Source organism: Macaca nemestrina, chromosome 11 (assembly GCF_043159975.1).
Source record: "Macaca nemestrina isolate mMacNem1 chromosome 11, mMacNem.hap1, whole genome shotgun sequence".
Taxonomy (NCBI): Eukaryota; Metazoa; Chordata; class Mammalia; order Primates; family Cercopithecidae; genus Macaca; species Macaca nemestrina.
Genome location: NC_092135.1, coordinates 77,006,285 through 77,026,395, shown reverse-complemented (window position 1 = coordinate 77,026,395; position 20,111 = coordinate 77,006,285). Strand labels below are relative to the sequence as shown.

Here is a 20,111-nt window from a genome sequence, read left to right as displayed (position 1 = left end):
AGGCTTGGCACAGAAGTTCAGTGCTTTCTCTAGATCTTGTGGTGGTGTCAGAAATAGGTTCTCGCCATAATAGACAGTGGTTAAATTTCCTTTGTTCCTACTGAGAAGTCTATTTTTAAGGCATAAAAGATGAATGTGTATTTGGGGATGAAGGAGGCATATTAGAACAAAGCAATATTTAAAGTAAAATCATATGCTATAAACAATAGCAGTTCCAGAATGACTACTAGGGATTTCAGATTGCCAGAGTTTGGAAATTGGCAAGCCCTTATACCTTGTCCAATGAAATTAACTACATTTGAGTGACAGTTCAACATACGAGCAAAAAAAAATATAGAAGAACAATGTACATTTGTTATTAATAGGTATGTTTACACGTTAGAGTATCCACCCATCTCTAGGTTTTCCATTAGATGCTTCATGTATCCAAAAACCTGTTTCAAACCATTGAAGTTATCTTACCATTGTGTTTGGTCAAAATAAAATTGGGAGAAAATGTGAATGAGTAAATAGCAACGCTTGACATTCCTGTCTTTTTAATACATTTTATTCTTGTGTTTAGAACTTTTTCAGAATAGGAGTATCAGCTCCACTAATTGTATACATATACACAAATACTAACAGTTGTGTCCATCTGGGAGTCCTGTATTGATGGCAGTATCAGGCTTTCCTAGAATCTTCTGTTAGAACTGTTAGAACTGGGAACATACTTTCCCATAAAAAAATGATTAAAATGCAATTAGTCTTTTTCAACTACATTATGAGTTAAGCAAGCTACTTTAAGGTGACCTACAAATCTAGCATTAATAATACTACTGTATAAGTTGTTAACAACTGACCTACCAATATATTTTTAGGGTATGTCCCATTCATTAGTTGGAAGCCGCTCTTGTTCTAAGAAAATGTTTAGAACTCAGACCATAAAGATAGTACTGGTACTTAGGACATGAACATAGATTAAGTTTTAAAGGAGGACTATAGTTGCATTGTAGACATGTAGTTAGAACTAGAATATGTGGTCTACACCAATGGTTATCAAACATGAATGTGCCTACAAATCAACTGGAGATGTTATTAAAATGCAGTTTCTGATTCAGTAAATCTAGGGTAGGACCAAAGGTTTTGCATTTTCAATGTTTCTAGCTGCTGCTGATGCTGCCAGTCTGCAGACCACACTTCTGACTGCAAGATTCTAGAATACCTTTTATAAAAACCTCAGTATATAAACTTTTCAGAGGCAACATCTGATCATCCTGCAAATTACCTAATTTCTCTAATTTGAGTAGAAGACTACAGAGATGGCATTTTGGGAATTATATACTTATAGGGACTAGAGAAACCAAATGTATTTATGAAGTTAACACATTCTGAAAGATTAGCACATCCAATCTATGGTAAAAATTATTAGCAAATTCAAAACAGTGAAGCCTGAACTGTCATTTTCCAGTATCTCATCACTGAGGGAAGGTTGTTTTCAAAACTGGAAATAACTAATTCCTTTATGCTTTATTCTTTAAAATTCCATTTAAGAGTAATGTGTAGTTACTATTTTTTACAGTACTCTAGTAAATAGAGAAAAATATTTTTAAAAAACTGCCTATAATTTATCAATACTGAGAACATACAGTTAATATTTGATATATTTTCTTTGTATTTAACCTAACAAGATTATGCTAGCATTCAACTTTATTTCCTGCTTTTTACAGCTATATCATTAAAAAGTTATTCAACTTTTTTCCCAGTTTAAGTCAATAGCTGTGTAATATTCAATAATATGTAAATACCATGATTTAACTATTACACTCTTAGGTAAAACATTTAGTTTCTTTCTTTCTCTTTCTTTCTTAATGGTACTATAAGTAATGCTGCAATGAACATCCTTGCTCTTAACTTTTTGACAGCATCTCTCCTTGGGATTGATTCCTGAAAGTAGAAATCTTGGATTGGAATGTATCCATATTTTGAGGCTTTTAATAGATATGGCCAAATTGCTTTCCAGAAGGTTAGGTAGATGTATGTGTCTGTTAACAGTTACACATACATCGTGTATATGGCACTGTTTCCTGTCTCATGGCACTATTTCCAGCATGAAGTGTTGTTCTTCTTAAAGTCTTTACAAATCTTTGAGAAATTCAGTTCACTGTACATTTCTTTAACCACCAGTGAGGCTAAAACAAATTTAGTGATTTATTATTATCCATTGTGTTTCCCTTCTGGTGACTTGTCTGTTACTGTTTTTGCATACTTTTCCTTTGGAGTTAGCATTTTTTCTTACTTGTTTGAAGAGGTTTTTGTTTTTTTGTTTTTTTAAATAAGGCTAATAATCCATCATATTTGAACAAGTATTTTTCCTAGTTTGCTATTTATTCTGTCTTTATGAAGTTTGGTGATGTTATCGTGCTCATATTTATGGTGAAATTTATTAACAGATTGTCTTCTTGATATTTTCTTTTCTTTTTTCTTTTTTTTTTTTTGAGACAGAGTCTGGCTCTGTCGCCCAGGCTGGAGTGCAATGGCGTGATCTCAGCTCACTGCAAGCTCCGCCTCCCGGGTTTACGCCATTCTCCTGCCTCAGCCTCCCGAGTAGCTGGGACTACAGGCGCCCACCACCATGCCCGGCTAGGTTTTTTTTGTATTTTTTTAGTAGAGACAGGGTTTCACCGTGTTAGCCAGGATGGTCTCGATCTCCTGACCTCGTGATCCGCCCGTCTTGGCCTCCCAAAGTGCTGGGATTACAGGCTTGAGCCACTGCGCCCAGCCTTGATATTTTCATATTGCCTTAATGACTAGAAAATCTTTCCTCAGCTTAAATTTTGTTTCTCCTGTGCAGTTTTTTATTACTCTAAACTCCTACATTCATAAAAAATGTTGGTGCCTTGTGTGAGGTAGTAATATGGTACATTTTTCCACATATCAAATGTTCTCAACATAACTTATTGGATAATCTATCCCTCCTATTGATTTCTGATACTCCTTTGAAAATATATAGAGTTGAGTTCTTAAGTCTTCTGGGGCTACTTCTGGGCTAGCTATTCTGTCCTGTTGATCAGTGTGTTTATAATTTTGCCTATACCACACTGCTTTTAGTATTGCTTTAAAAATAAGACAAACAAAAAATAAACAGTTCTTTTTTGTAGCATTGCAGAGAAACAGCTTTTCCTACTGAAAGAATTTTTTTTTTTTTTTTTTTTTTTTTTTTTTTTGGTAGCATGGTGAGTATAGATGCCAGCAAATTTATGTGAGTGAAGAAAAAGTTTATATGCTTAGAGGTATTTTAGTCAAAACAAGAAAGGAAGTGAAGAAGTAGTAGCTGTGTAGCAGAGAGAGAACAACCTGTGCAGAATGCAGAGAGGAAAAAGTACAACAGAAAAGATCAAATAGCAAGAGAACAGCACAAAATAGAAGGGAAGCAAAAAAATTGGAGAAACAACTGAAGATTTGTGAAAAGAATGGAATAGTAATGATTATAGTATTACATTTACTGAGTATGTTTACAGACATATAAGTGTATTTACAGTAGTATATTTGAATATAACATGCAAAAACACACAATAAGGCCTGACCCATGAGATCAACAAAGACATACAAAACCAGAATGATGTATCAACATTAATGACAAGAAATAGACGGAGACAGAAACCCAGGTGCTCACACTAACAAAATGCAACAGATTCTGTTGTAGTTGGATTGATGGTCGAAAGAATTCACAAGTACAAGGCTCACATGACCTACCCTGAAACTAGTAATACATGTTTAATTTTCAGTTTGGTAAAATCATTTATCATTGTTCCAATAGTTACTCAAAATCAGATTTACTTTAGACACCATGACACAGAAAACAGAATACAGGCTTTGGGGTTTCATGCTTTAGAGCCAGTGGTTCAGAATTCTGTTTTTGGTGTTAGGTTGGCATGGGTTAAGCCATATTAACCTTGTGATTTTGGATGTTATTTAACGTTTCTAGGTCAGTGTCCTCAATAAAATGGCATTAATACAGAAAATACTTCAGTGTTTCTCTAGTAATTAAGTGACATTATGTAAAATAAATCTTCAGCAGGGTATCTGGCACATGATCAGTGCCCTATATTGATATTATTTTCTCTGAGCTTCCTAGACAACAAGCTCCTGAGGGCAGGGATCGCATTTGTCTTCTTGCCTGATGTTTTTTTGGTGCTTAAGTCAATATCTGGTACATCAAAAGTGCTCAGCAAGTATTTGTTGAAAAAGAAAATGATAATTTGCATGGCATTTAAAATGTGAGGCAGGTGGAGTGGGTAGAGCAAGACGGTGGAATAGAAGTCATCACCAATTGTTCCCCCTCAAGCCCCCTGCAAGAACATTGATTTTAAAACTATCTACACACGCACACACAAAGCACCTTCATAAGAACCACAAATCAGATGAGCACTCACAGTAAGTACCTGCTTTTAACTTCATATCGCTAAAAAAGGCAATGAAGAGGTAGAATGATCAGTCTTGGATTACTGACACCACCTCCTCCTCCATCCCCTGAAAGTGGCGGTAAGATGAAGAGAACCTTGTGCCTTCTGTGCCCTGGGAAGAAGGAAAGCACAGCAATTGTGAGGTATTGAACTCAGTGCTGCTGCGTTATAGCAGAAAGCAAAACCAGACCCAACTCAGCTGATGCTCACCCGAGTGTGCATTTAAACCAGTCCTAGCCAGAGGGGAGTCGCAGATCCCAGAGGTTGGAACTTGAGTTCCTGCAAACCTCATCATTGTAAGCTAAAGGGCTTTGGGGTCCCATATGAACTTGAAAGGCTGTCTAGGCCACAAGGACTGCAAAATATAAATGAGTCCTAGGTTTAAACTGGGCCCAGAGCCAGTGGCGTGGGGGGACATGGGACATACTGAGACACCAGCTGGGCTGACTAAGGGAGTGCTAGCATCACCCCTTCCCTAACTCCAGGCAACGCCAAAAGAGAACCCCTTCTTCCACTTGAAAAGAGAAGATGGAAGAGTGGGGCAGGTTTTGTATTGCATCTTAAATACCAGCTCAGCCACAGGAGGATAGGGCACCAAAGTCATAAGAACCCTATTCCAGGCCCTACCTCCTGGACATTTCTAGACACACCCTGGACCAGAAGGGAACCACTCACTGCCTTGAAGGGAAGGACCCAGTACTGGCAGGTTTATTACCCGGTAACTGAATAGCCCTCGAGCCCTGAATAACCAGCAGCAATACCCAGATACTAAGTCAAGGGCCTTGGGTGAGACAGAGACTTACCAGCCACAAATGAGTCTCAGCATATTCCTAACTGTGGTGTCTAAAGGGTGAGGCTCCTGATTGAGAAAGCAGAGGGAAAAGTAAAGGGGACTTTGTCTTGCACCTTAGATACCAGCTCAGCCATAGCAGGTTAGAGCACCAAACAGGCTCTTGGGGCCCCCAATTCTAGGACTTAGGTCTTGGATGGCATTTCTGGACCTGCCCTGGGCCAGAGGAGAGCCCATTGCTCTGAAAGGTGAATCCCGGGCCAGGCAGCACTCACAAGCTGACTGAAGAGCCCTTGGGCCTTAGGAGAACACCAGTGGTAGTCTGGCACTACTCCCCATGGGCCTGTTCCTCAACACACAGATCATTCTCAAGCATAGACCATATGTTAGGTCACGTAACAAGCCTTAAAATATCCTCCCAAAATTAAAATAATATCAAGCATCTTCTCTGACCAAAATGGAATAGGTGGCAATGGCCACCAGGTGAGGCTCCTCTGCCTTTGGAAAGGGGAGGGAAGAATGAGAAGGAAAGCCTCTTGTGGTTTGAGTGTCAGCTCAGCTGTAGTACAATAAAATACCAGGTGGACTTCTAAGGTTTTTGACTCTAGACTTGGCTCCTGGATGGCATCTCTGGACCCACCTGGGAGTCTGGGGGAACTCACCACCCTCAATGAAAGAACAGCATAGGTGTGACTGGCCTTGGCACCTGCTGATTATAGAGCCCCAGGGCTTTGGGCGAACATAGGCGGTAGCCAGGAAGTGGTTACAGAAGACTTTGCGTAATGCCCAGTGCTGTGCTGGCTTCAGGTCTGAACTAGCAGAATCCTAGGGGTGGTGGCCACCAGGGTGCTTGTGTCACTCCACACCCCAGCTTCAGGTGGCTCAGGGCAGAAAGAGACTCTATTTGTTTCGGAGAAAGTAAGGGAAGAGAACAAGAGTTTCTGCCTGGTAATCCAGAGAATTATTTATCTTGGCCAAGACCATCAAGGTGGTAACTCTATGAGTCTGCAAGAACCACAGCACTGCTGGGTTTGGGGTCTGCCCTAAAGCGGATACAGATCAGAACACCCAAGCCTTTTAAAATACCTGGAAAACCTTCCCAAAAACGATAGTGCAAACAAGCCCAGACTGAGAAGACTACAAAAAACAAAACAAAACAAAAAAAGTAACTTTTCAATGCCCAGACACAGATGTACATCTACAAGTATCAAGATGACCCAGGAAAACATGACCTCACCAAATGAACTAAATAATGCACCAGGGGCCAATCCTGGAGAAACAGAGATATGTGACATTTTAGATGTTGAAGTCAAAATAGCTGTTTTGAGGAAACTCACATAAAGACAACACAGAGAATTCAGAATTCTATCAGATAAAGGAACAAAGAGATGGAAATAATTTAAAAGAATCAAGGAGAAATTCTGGAGCTGGCAAATGCATTTGGCATAGTGAAGAATGCATCATAGTCTTTTAACAGCGAAATTGATCAAGCAGAAGAAAGAATGAGTGAGCTTGAACACAGGCAATTTGAAAATACACAGTCAGGGGAGACAAAATAAAAAATAATACAAACCAATGAAACACACATATTTTAGAAAACAGCTTCAAAGGGGGAAATCTAAGAGTTATTGGCCTTAAAGAAGAAGTAGAATGTCTATTCAAAGGGATAACTACAGAGAACTTTACAAACCTAGAGAAAGACATCAATATCCAAGTACAAGAAAGTTATAGAACACTAAACAGATTTGACCCAAAGTAGATTACCTCAAGGTATTTAATAAACAAACTCCCAAAGATAGAGGATAAAGAAAGGATACTAAAAGCCACAAGAGAAAAGAAACAAATTGCTCCAATACATCTGGCAGCAGACTTTTCAGTAGAAACCTTATAAGCCAGGAGAGAGTAGCATGACATATATAAATTGCTGAAGGAAAATATTTTTAAACCTAGAATAGTACATCAGGTGAAATAATCTTTCAAACATGAAGGAGAAATAAAGACTTTCCCAGACCAAAAAAAAAAAAAAAAAAAAAAAAAGGAGAGAGATTTTTATCATCACTAGAGCTGTCCTATAAGAAATGCTAAAGGGAGTTTTATAATCATAAAGAAAAGGACAAAAAGGAGCAAGAAGAAATAATCTGAAGGTACAAAACTCAGTGGTAATAGGAAGTACAAAGAAAAGCAAAGAATAATATAACAGGGTAACTGTGGTGTGTAAACTGCTATTAAGTAGAAAGACTAAACAATGAACCAATGAAAAAAATAGTAACAACTAATTTTTACAATGTAGACAGTACAATAAGATACAAATAGTAACAACAAAAAATTTAAAAGCAAGGGGATTATTAAGGTATACAGTCTTAATTAGTTTTCTTTTTGATTGCTTGCATGTTTGTTTGTTTATGCAAACAGTGTTGTTATCAGGTGATCTCAAACCAAAAATCATACAATGTATACAGAAAAAATAAGCAAGAAATTAAATCATATAACCAGAGAAAATTATCTTCACTAAAAGGAGGACAGGAAGGAAAGAAGGAAGACAAGACCACAAAGCAACCAGAAAACAAACAAAATAGTAGAAGTACATCGTTATTTATCAACAATAACATTGAATGTAAGTGGACTAAACTCTCCAATAAAAAGACAGAGTTTTGGACACAAAAAGCCAAAAAACATGACCTATTAATCTATTTTCTACAAGAAACATATTTCAACTATAAAGACACACATAAACTGAAGATAAACGGATAGAAAAAGATATTCCATGCCAATGGAAACCAATAAAGAACAGTAGTAGCTATAATTATATCAGACAAAATAGATTTCAAAACAAAAACTGTAAGAAAAGACAAAGAAGGTTATTATATAATGATAAATGGGTCAGTTCAGCAAGAGGATATAACAATTTTAAATATACATGGGCCCAACCCTGAAACACTCAGATATACAAAGCAAATATTATTGAGCTAAAGAGAGAGACTCCAATACAATAATAGCTGGAGACTTCAACACCCCACTTTCAGCATTGGACAGGTATTCCAAATAGAAAATCAACAAAGAAACATCAGACTTAAAATGCACTATAGACCAAATGAATCTGATAGATATTTATAGAACATTTCATCTAATGACTATAGAGTACATATCCTTTTCCTCAGCACATGGATCATTCTCAAGGATAGACCATATATTAGGTCACATAACAAGCCTTAAAATATCCCCCCCAAATTAAAATAATATCAAGCATTTTCTCTGACCACAATGGAATAAAACTACAAATCAATCATAAGAGGGATTTTGGAAACTATACAAGTACATGGAAATTAAACAATATGCTCCTGAATGACCAGTGGGTCAAGGAAGAAATTAAGAAAGAAATTGAAAATTTTTTTGAAACAAATGATAATGAAACACAATATGCCAAAACTTATGGGATACAGCAAAAGCACTTCTAAGAAGGAAGTTTATAGCTATAAGTGCCTACATCAAAAAAATAACAAAAAGTTCAAATAAAAAACCTAACATAGGATTTTAAAGAACTAGAAAAGCAAGAGCAAATTAAACCCAAAATTAGTAGAAGAAAAGAAATAAAGGTCAGAGCATAAATAAATAAATTTGAAATTAAGAAAATAACAAAAGATGAATGAAATATAAAGTTGATTTTTTGAAAAGTTAAACAAAATTGACAAACCTCTAGTCAGACTAAAAAAAAAAAAAAAAAAAAGAGAGAGAGAGAGAAGATCCAAATAAATAACATCAGAGATGAAAAAGGAGACATTACAACTGATACTGCAGAAATTCAAAGGGTCATTAGTGGCTACAAGGAGCAACTACATGCCAATAAATGGGAAAATCTATAAGAAATAGACAAATTCCTAGACACATGCAAACTACCAAGGTTGAACCATAAGAAAATTTAAAACCTAAACAGACCTCTGACAAGTAATGAGATTGAAGTCGTAATAAAAAGTCTCCCAGTAAAGAAAACCCTGGGTCCTGATGACTTCACTACTGAATTTTACCAAATATTTAAAGAATAACTAATATCAATTCTACTCAAACTATTCTGAAAAACAGAGTAGGAGGGAATACTTTGAAACTTATTCTACAAGGCCAGTATTACACTGACACCAAAACCAGACAAAGACACATCAAAAAAGGAGAAAACTACAGGCCAATATCTCTAATGAATATTGATACAAAAACTTCAACAAGATACTAACAAACCAAATTCAACAGTACATTTAAAAGATTATTCATTGGCCAGGCACAGTGGCTCACACCCGTAATCCCAGCACTTTGGGAGGCCGAGGTGGGAGGATCATGAGGTTAGGAGATGGAGACCATCCTGGCTAACATGGTGAAATCCCGTCTCTGCTAAAAATACAAAAAATTAGGCGGGCGTGGTGGCGGGTGCCTGTCATCCCAGCTACTTGGGAAGCTGAGGCAGGAGAATGGTGTGAACCCAGGAGGTGGAGTTGCAGTGAGCCGACATCGTGCTTCTGTACTCCAGCCAGGGTGACAGAGCAACACTCCATCTCAAAAACAAACAAAACAAAACAAAAAAATTATTCATCAAGACCAAGTGGTATTTATTGCTAGTTTGCAAGAATGGTTCAACATATGCAAATCAACCAATGTGATACATTATATCAACAGAATGAAGGACTATAACCATATGATCATTTCAATGGATGCTGGAAAAGCATGTGATAAAATTTAGCATCCTTTCATGATAACAACTCTCAGAAAACTGGATACAGAAGGAACATACCTCAACATAATAAAAGTCATACATGGCAGACCCACAGGTAGTATCATACTGAAGGGGTAAAAATTTGAAAGCCTTTCCTCTAATATCTGGAACACGACAAGGATGGCTTTCACTGCTGTTATTCAACATAGTACTGAAAGTCCTAGCTGGAGCAATAAGGTAAGAGAAAGATATAAAGGCCATCCAAATTAGAAACAAAGAAGTCAGATTTGCAAATGATATATTATATTTAGAAAAACCTAAAGACTCCACAAAAAATCTATTAAAACTGATAAAAAAAAATTTAGTCAAGTTGCAGGATACAAAATCAACATACATAGAATTTCTATATGTTAACAGAAACTGAAACTAAAGAAACTGAAAAATAAAAAGTAGTCCCATTTACAATAACCATGAATAAAATTAAATATGTAGGAATTAACTGAAGGAGTTAAAGATCTCTATAATGAAACCTAGAAAACACCGATTAAAGAAATTCGGGCGGGGACACCATAAAACACAAAGATATTCCATGTTCATGAATTGGAAGAATCAATGTTGTTAAAATGTCCATAATACCCCGAGGAGTCTACAGATTCAATGAAATGTCTATCAAAATACCAATGATATTCTTCACAGAAACAGAAAAAAACTATGCTAAAATGTATATGGAACCACAAAAGATCCAGAATAACCAAAGTCATCCTAAGCAAAAAGAACAAAACTGGAGGAATCACATTACCTGACTTCAAATTATACTACAGAGCTATTGTAACCAAAACAGCATAGTAATGGCATAAAAACAGGCACATAGACAAATGAAACAGAATAGAGAACCCAGAAATAAATCCACACACCTACAGTGAACTCATTTTCAACAAGGTGCCAAGAACATACATTGGGAAAAAGATTCTTCAACAAATGGTTCTGGGAAAACTGGATATCCGCATGCAGAAGAAGGAAACTAGTCCCCTATCTCTTGTCATACACAAAAATCAAATCAAAGTGGATTAAAGACTTAAACCTAAGACATCAAATTATGAAACTAACACAAGAAAACATTGAGGAAACTCTCCAGGCCATCAGTCTGGGCAAAGATTTCTTAAGTAATATCCAACAAACATAGGCAACCAAAGCAAAAATGGGCCAATGGAATAGCATCAAGTTAGAAAGCTTCTCTGTACAGCAAAAGAAACAATCAACAAAGTAAAGATAAAACCCACAGAATGGGAGAAAATATTAGAAAACTACTCATCTGACAAGGGATTAATAACTAGAACATATAAGAAACTCAATTCTACAGGAAAAAATCTAAAAATCTGATTAAAAATGGGGAAAACACTTGAATAGACATTTCTCAAAAGAGGACTTACAAATGGCAAACAGGAGTATGAAAAGGTGTTCAACATCATTGATCACCAGAGAAATGCAAATCAAAATCACAATGAGATATCATCTTATCTGAGATAAAATGGCTTATATCCAAAAGACAGGCAATAACAAATGCTGGCAAAGATGTAGAGAAAAGGGAATCCTCATACACTGTTGGTGGGAATGTAAATTAGTACAACCACTATGGAAAACAGTTTGGAGGCTCCTCCAAAAAGTAAAAGTAGAGCTACTACGTGATTCAACAATCACACTGTTAGTTATATACCCATAAGAAAGGAAATCAGTATATCAAAAAGATATGTACACTCATGTTTATTGCAGCTTTTGTCACAACAGCCAAGATTTGGAAGCAACGTAAGTGTCTGTCGACAGATGAATGGATAAGAAAAATGTGATACTTAAACATAACGGAGTACTATTTAGCCATAAAAAAGATTGAGATTCAGTCATTTGCAACAACATGGACAGAACTGGGGTCACTATGTTAAGTGCAATAAGCAAGGCACAGACAGACAAACATCACATGTTGTCACTTGTTTGTGGGGTCTAAAAATCAAAACAATTGAAACTATGGAGATAGAGAGTAGAAGGATGGTTATATGGTCTGGCTGTGTCCTCACCCAAATTTCATTTTGAATTGTAGTTCCCATAATCCCCATGTGTCGTGGAAGAGACCCAGTGGGAGGGAGTTGAATCATGGGGGCAGTTATCCTCAGGTTGTTCTCATAATAGTGAGTGAGTTCTCATGAGATCTGATGGTTTTATAAGGGACCTTGCCCGCCTTTGCTCAGAATTTCTCCTTGCTCCAGGAATGTGAAGAAGGATGTTTGCTTCCCTTTCCACCACGATTGCAAGTTTCCTGAGGCCTCCCCAGCCATGCTGAACTGTGAGTCAATTAAACTTTTTTCCTTTATACATTACCCAGTCTCAGGTATGTCTTTATTAGCAGCATGAGAAAGGACTAATGCAGTAAATTGTTACCAGGTAGTGAGGTGCTGCTGTAAATATATCTGAAAATGTGGAAGCAACTTTGAAACTGAGTAATAGGCAGAGGTTGGAAAGTTTGGAGGGCCCAGAAGAAAACAGGAAAATGTGGGAAGTTTGAAATTTCCTAGAGACTTATTGAATGGCTTTTACCAAAATGCTGACAGTGATATGAACAATAAAGTCCAGGCTGAGGTGGTCTCAGATGGAGATTAGGAACCTGTTGGGAACTGGAGCAAAGGTCACTCAAGAGACTGGTGGAATTTTGTCCCTGCCCTAGAGATCTGTGGAACTTTAAACTTGAGAGAGACGATTTAGGGTATTTAGTGGAAGAAATTTCTAAGCAGCAAAGCATTCAGTAGGTGACAGAGCATAAAGTTAGGAAAATTTGCAGCCTGACAGTGCAGTAGAAAAGGAAAATTCATGTTCTGGGAAGAAATTAAAGCCTGCTGCAAAAATTTGCATATGTAACCAGCAGCCAAATGCTAATCACCAAGACAATGGGGAAAATGTTTCCAGGGCCTGTCAGAGACCTTCTCAGCAGCCCCTCTCAACACAAGCCTGAAGGCTTAGAAGGGAAAAAAGGTTGTGTGGGCAGGGCCCAGGGTCCCCCTGCTGTGTCCAGCCTCAGGAAATTGTGTTCTGTGCCCCAGCTGCTTCAGCTCCAGCCATGGCTAAAGGGACCAAGTTACAGCTTGGGCCACGGCTTCAGAGGGTGCAAGCCCCAAGCCTTGGCAGCTTTCATGTGGTATTAGTCCTGCAGGTACACAGAAGACAAGAATTAAGGTTTGAGAACTTCCACATAGATTTCAGAGGATGTATAGAAATGCCTGGATGTCCAGGCAGAGGTGTACTACAGGGGCAGTGCCCTCATGGAGAGCCTCTGCTAGTGCAGTGCCAAAGGGAAATGTGGGATTGGAGCCCCCACACAGAATCCCCATTGGGGCGCTGCCTAGTAGAGCTGTGAGAAGAGGGCCATCACCCTCCAGACCCCAGAATGGAAGATCCACCGACAGCTTGCACAGTGCACATGGAAAAGCTGCAGACACTCAATGCCAGCCATGAAAGCAGCTGGGAGGGGAGCTGTACCCTGAAAAGCTGCAAGGGTGGAGCTGCCCAAGACCATGGGAACCCACCTCTTGCATCAGCATGACCTGGATGTGAAACATGAAGTCAAAGAAGATCGTTTCAGAGCTTTAAGATTTGACTGCCCTGCTGGATTTCAGACTTGCATGGGGCCTATAGCCCCTTGGTTTTGGCCGATTTCTCCCATTTGGAATGGCTGTATTTACCAAATGCCTGTACCCGCATTGTAGCTAGGAAGTAACTAACTTGCTTTTGATTTTACAGGCTCATAGGTGGAGAACAGACTTGCCTTGTTTCAGATGAGACTTTGGACTTGAACTTTTAGGTTAATACTGGAATGAGTTAACACTTTGGAGGATGATTGGGAAGGCATGATTGTGTTTTGAAATGTGAGGACATGAGATTTGGGAGGGGCCAGGGGCTGATTGGTATGGTTGGCTGTGTCCCCACCCAAATCTTATCTTGTAGTTCCCACAGTCCCCACATGTCATAGGAGGGACACAGTGGGAAGTAATTGAATCATGGGGTTGGTTACCTCCAAGCTGCTATTTCTGTGATAGTGAGTGAGTTCCCACAAGATTTATTGGTTTTAGAAGGGGCTTTCCCCTGTTTTGCGCAACACTTCTCCTGGCCGCTGCCATGTGAAGAAGGATGTGTTTGTTTCCCCTTCTGCTATGTTTGTAAGTTTCCTGAGGCTTCCCCAGCCATGCTGAACTGTGAGTCAATTAAACCTCTTTCCTTTATACATTACCCAATCTTGGGTATGTCCTTATTAGCAGTGTGAGAACAGACTAATACAGATGGTTACGAGGCTAGGAATGGTAGTGGTGGGGTGGGGGTTTAAGAGGTGAGGATGGTTAATCGATACAAAAAAATAGAGTAAATGAATAAGGCCTAGTATTTGATAGCACAATAGGGTAACTATAGTCGATAATAATTTAGTTTTACATTTAAAATAACTAAAAGAATATAATTAATTTTTTTATTATACTTTAAGTTCTGGGGTACATGTTCAGAATGTGCAGTTTTGTTACATAGGTATACACTTGCCATGGTGGTTTGCTGCACCCATCAACCCATCATCTACATTAGGTATTTTTCCTAATGCTATCCTTCCCCTAGCCCCTGATCCCCATAGGCCCCAGTGTGTGATGTTCACCTCCCTGTGTCCATGTGTTCTCATTGTTCAACTCCCACTTATGAGTGAGAACATGCAGTGTTTGGTTTTCTGTTCCCGTGTTAGTTTGCTGAGAATGACGGTTTCCAGATTAATCCATGTCCCTGCAAAGGACATGAACTCATCCTTTTTTATGGCTGCATAGCATTCCATGGTATATAAGTGCCACATTTTCTTTATCCAGTCTATTATTCATGGACATTTGGGTTGGTTCCAAGTCTTGCTATTGTGAATAATGCTGCAATAAACATACATGTGCGTGTGTCTTTATAGTAGAATGATTTATAATCCTTTGGGTATATACCCAGTAATGGGATCACTGGGTCAGATGGTATGTCTCATTCTAGATCCCTGAGGAATCACCACACTGCCTTCCACAATAGTTGAACTAATTTGCACTCCCACCAACAGTGTAAAATCATTCCTATTTCTCCGCATCCTCTCAAGAATCTGTTGTTTCCTGACTTTTTAATGATTATCATTCTAACTGGCATGAGATAGTGTCTCATTGTGGTTTTGAATTGAATTTCTCTAATGACCAGTGATGATGAGCTTTTTTTAATAAGTTTCTTGGCCGCATAAATGTCTTCTTTTGAGAAGTGCCTGTTGATATCCTTTGCCCAAAAAGGATATGGGGTTGATGGGGTTGTTTGCATTTTTCTTGTAAATTTGTTTAAGTTCCTTGTAGATTCTGGATGTCAGCCCTTTGTCCGATGGATAGACTGCAAAATTTTTTCCCATTCTGTAGGTTGCCTGTTCACTCTGATGATAGTTTCTTTTGCTGTGCAGAAGCTCTTTAGTTTAATTAGATCCCATTTGTCAATTTTGGCTTTTGTTCCCATTGCTTTTGTCGTTTTAGTCATGAAGTCTTTGCCCATGCCTATGTCCTGAATGGTATTGCCTAGGTTTTCTTCTAGGGTTTTTATGGTTTTAGGTCTTACGTTTAAGTCTTTACTCCACCTTGAGTATGTTGAACCACCCTTGCATCCCAGGGATGAAGCTGACTTGATCTTCGTGGATAAGCATTTGGAGGTGCTGCTGGATTTGGTTGGCCAGTATTTTATTGAGGATTTTTGCATCAATGTTCATTAGGGATATTGGCCTGAAATTTTCTTTTTCTGTCGTGTCTCTGCCAGGTATTGGTATCAGGGTGATGGCTGGCCTCATAAAATGAGTTAGGGAGGATTCCCTCTTTTTCTATTCTTTGGAATAGTTTCAGAAGCAATGGTACCAGCTCCTCTACCTGTGGTAGAATTTGGCTGTGAAAATGTCTGGTCCTGGACTTTTTTTGATCCCTTGGAGAAGAAGAGGCATTCTGGATTTTGGAATTTTCAGCCTTTTTGCACTGTTCTTTCCTCATCTTCACAGATTTATCTACCTTTGGTCTTTGATGTTGGTAACCTTCAGATGGAGTTTTTGTGTAGATGTCCTTTTTGTTGATGTTGATGCTATTCCTTTTTTTTTTTTTTTTTTTTTTGAGACGGAGTCTCGCTCTGTCGCCCAGGCTGGAGTGCAGTGGCGCGATCTCGGCTCACTGCAAGCTCCGCCTCCCGGGTTCACGCCATTCTCCTGCCTCAGCCTCCCGAGTAGCTGGGACTACAGGCGCCCACAACCGCGCCCGGCTAATTTTTTGTATTTTTTTAGTAGAGACGGGGTTTCACCGTGGTCTCGATCTCCTGACCTTGTGATCCGCCCGCCTCGGCCTCCCAAAGTGCTGGGATTACAGGCGTGAGCCACCGCGCCCGGCCGATGCTATTCCTTTCTGTTTGTTAATTTTCCTTGTAATGGTCAGGCCTCTCTGCTGCAGGTCTGCTGGAGTTTGCTAGACATCCACTCCAGACCCTATTTGCCTGGGTATCACCAACAGAGGCTGCAGAACAGCAAAGATTGCTGCCTGTTCCTTCCTCTGGAAGCTTCTTCCCAGAGGGGCACCTGTGAGATGCCAGCCAGAGCTCTACTGTATGAGGTGTCTGTTGGCTCCTGCTGAGAGGTGTCTCCCAGTCAGGAGGCATGGGGGTCAAGGACCCACTTCAGGAGGCAGTCTGTCCCTTAGCAGAGCTCCAGCACTGTGCTGGGAGATCTGCTGCTGTCTTCAGATCTGGCAGGCAGGAACGTTTAAGTCTGCTGAAGCTGTGCCCACGGCAACCCTTTCCCCTAGGTGATCTATCCCAGGGAGATAGGAGTTTTATCTATAAGCCCCTGACTGGGGCTGCTGCTTTTCTGTCAGAAGTGTCCTACCCAGAGAGGAGAAATCTAGAGAGGCAGTCTGGCTACAGCAGCTTTGCCAAGCTGCGGTGGGCTCCACCGGGTTCAAAGCTCCCAGCTTTGAACTGTAAGGGGAAACAGTTTACACTGTAAGGGGAAAACCACCTACTCAAGCCTCAGTAATGGAGGAGGCCCTTCCCTCCACCAAGCTCGAGCATCCCAGGTCAACTTCAGACTGCTGTGCTAGTAGCGAGAATTTCAAGCCCATAGATCTTAGCTTGCTGGGCTCCATGGGGGCAGGATCTGCTGAGCTATACCACTTGGCTCCCTGACTTCAGCCCCCTTTCCAAGAGGAATGAACAGTTTTGTCTCGCTGGCATTCCAGACGCCACTGGGGTAAAAAGAAAAAAAAAACTCCTGCAGCTAGCTCACTGTCTGCCCAAATGGCTGCCCAGTTTTGTGCTTAAAACCCAGGGCCCTGGTGGTATAGGCACCCAAGGGAATCTCCTGGTCTGCGGGTTGCAAAGACCATGGGTAAAGCAAAATATCTGGACTGAATGCACCATCCCTCTTGGCACAGTCCCTCACAGCTTCCCTTAGCTAAGGGATGGAGTTTCCAGACCCCTTGTGCTTCTCGGGTGAGGTGATGCCCCAAGCTGCTTTAGCTCACTCTCTGTGGGCTGCACCCGCTGTCTAACCAGTCCCAGTGAGATGAGCCGGGAACCTCTGCTGGAAATGCAGAAATCACCCACCTTCTGCATTGATCTCGCTGGGAGCTGCAGACCGGAGCCGTTTCTATTCTGCCATCTTGCCCGCCACTCAATGCAATTTTTTATAACACAAAAGATAAATGCTTAAAAGGATGGATACCCCATCTTCCATTATGTGATTGTTATGCATTGCATGTCTGTATCAAAACATGTACCTTGCAAATATATGTGCCTACTATGTACCCACAAAAATTTAAAATTAAAATAAACTCACATATCCCATAAATATATATACCTACTATGTACCCATAAGTATAAAATGAAACATGAATAAAATAAATGAATAAAATAAAATGCCATGCACATTTTTGCTTTTTTTTGTTTTTAGCCAGTTTGATCCTTTTGGGGGGCTTTTTAAAAAGAGATATAAGTATGATGATAGGAGAGGAGAGAGTGGATCAGGCTTACAAGTTTGCTTATTGAGGATCTACTCTCCTCTTGTAAAAACTCTCTTTCTTCTTGTTACTAATCCCCTTTAAATGCAATGTCATGTAGAAGAGGCCAAACTTTATATCAGCATTAAGTAACACATTAGGCCATGTGCCAGCCCCTTAAGTGGGATCTGGTCCATGACCAGGTAAAGGCAGGAGTTATGGGACAGAAGGCAGAGACCATGGCAAGTGGTGAGTGCCCTGGACGAGGAAACCAGGAGGGCACAAGAACTGAACTCCTCTACCGTGAAATTCTCCTTGAACTGTTATTTTTTTTCTGTTTATTTTATTCTGTAAAATTTGTACATCCACAGGTAGTTGTGAGATGGAATTCTGTGGAGAAGTTTATAAAATACAGATTATTCATTATCCTGGAGGATACATTCTGAAATAAAGAGCTTTCTTTCAGTTCTGTGATCTCAAGGTTTTGCTTTTAAAGAATTGAGTTTGAATTCCTGATTGAGTTTGATTGAAATGTGCTTTGGTCTCATCCATTGCACCTCCCCAGCCCTCTTAACAACCATGAAGGAAAAAATGTAGAAAACTGTATGAATAGTGCTATATCCCAGATGTCCTCAAACCCAGCCAGTCTATGGATGCCAGTGGGGAGAGGAGTCCCCCGTTACAGCAATAACTCAAATTTCCTGTTTAACTGTATTATTTGTTCACATGTTCTACCACCTGTTTCACCTGGCACATTTGGTCTGCTCAGCCAAATCCACCTGTGACTTTAGAAGGACTGAGAAGAGCCAAATCACCCACTCCTGGTACCAAAATCTGTATCAATCAGAGCTCTCCAGAGGGACAGAACTATAATAGGATATATGTATATACGAGAGGGAGTTTATTAAGGAGAATTGACTCACACAATCTCAAGATAAAGTCCCATGATAGGCTGTCTGCAAGCCGAGGACAAAGAAGCTAGTGGTGGTTCAATATGAGTCTTAAAGCCTCAGAAGTAGGGATACTGACAGTGTAGCCTTCAGTCTGTGGCTGAAGGCCCGAGACCCCCTGGTAAATCATTGATGTAAGTCAAAGAGTCCAAAGGCCCAAGAACTTGGAGTCCAATGATCAAGGACAGGAAGCATCTAGTACAGCAGAAAGATAGAAGCTGAAAGACTCAGCAAGCCAGCTTCGTCAGTGTTCTCCCACACATTCAAGTTGCAGGGTTCCATTCTTTTCCAATCAATGCCCTCACTTTAACAGCAGACACTTGGCGAGGCTGTGTGTGCACCTTCCATTGCAGGTCCCAGCCACTCACATCATAAGAGCTTATGTTTGATTTTCTGCAATTTCAGCCCTTTGTCTACAGGAGATAAGACTCTCACTCAGGGCAATCTTAGAAGATTTGAGCCTAAATACATGCTTCTGGAGGCAGGAGTTGGAATCCCTGAGCTTATCATTTTCTTTCATCACTTTGTTATGCAAGCTTAGGAGCAACCAACCAACTTCATTACATTCCTTGTTTCTCCACATACAGTCAAAGATACTACGTATAGGGTCACTAAACTCCTTGCTTCTCAAGAGGAGTGAATCAGGAGTGTCAAATGCATTTATTTTGCATAACTGTTCATGCCAAGGACTATTAGTGTTCTCTATACTATTAGAAGTAGAGTCCTTAGCATTTTTGTGTCTAATCAGATTAAGCAGCCAACTCCCAAAACCCCCAAACTGACTAAAGAGATCCATCCTTAAAATTCTGTTCCTCTAGTACCACTCCTGGTACCAACTTTTTGTATTAGTCCATTTTCACACTCTTATGAAGAACTGCCCAAGACTGGGTAATTTATAAAGGAAAGAGGCTTAATTGACTCACAGTTCTGCATGGCTTAGTGGGCCACAGGAAACTCACAATCATGGCGGAAGGGGAAGCAGTCACCTTCTTCACAAGGTGGCAGGAGACAGAAAGCATGTGAAGGAGGAACTGTCAAACACTTTTAAAACCACCAGATGATATCTGATAGTTTTATACCTACATCTAACTTCTTTTACCTTCCGGACAGTCTCAGTAATTATTGCCTTTCATGAGGGTTCTATGACAGAGGTGAGTGATGTAATAACAGAAAGGAAGATTCCCATAG

General features: G+C 39.8%; 1 long non-coding RNA gene across 3 annotated transcripts; it reads right to left on the bottom strand.

Moving 5' to 3' along the window:
- Positions 1-587: 587 nt before the first annotated feature.
- On the bottom strand, positions 588-20,103 carry LOC105499524 (uncharacterized). 3 transcript variants are annotated; one of them, XR_011610259.1, is made up of 4 exons: positions 20,023-20,103; positions 5,246-5,301; positions 4,422-4,554; positions 588-709 (listed from the first exon to the last, which is right to left on the bottom strand). It is a non-coding gene; the product is annotated as an uncharacterized lncRNA (long non-coding RNA). The 3 variants fall into 3 exon arrangements; XR_011610258.1 differs by having other exon boundaries at positions 20,007-20,029; XR_011610260.1 differs by lacking the exon at positions 20,023-20,103 and adding an exon at positions 19,847-19,986.
- Between the last annotated feature and the right edge of the window lie 8 nt (positions 20,104-20,111).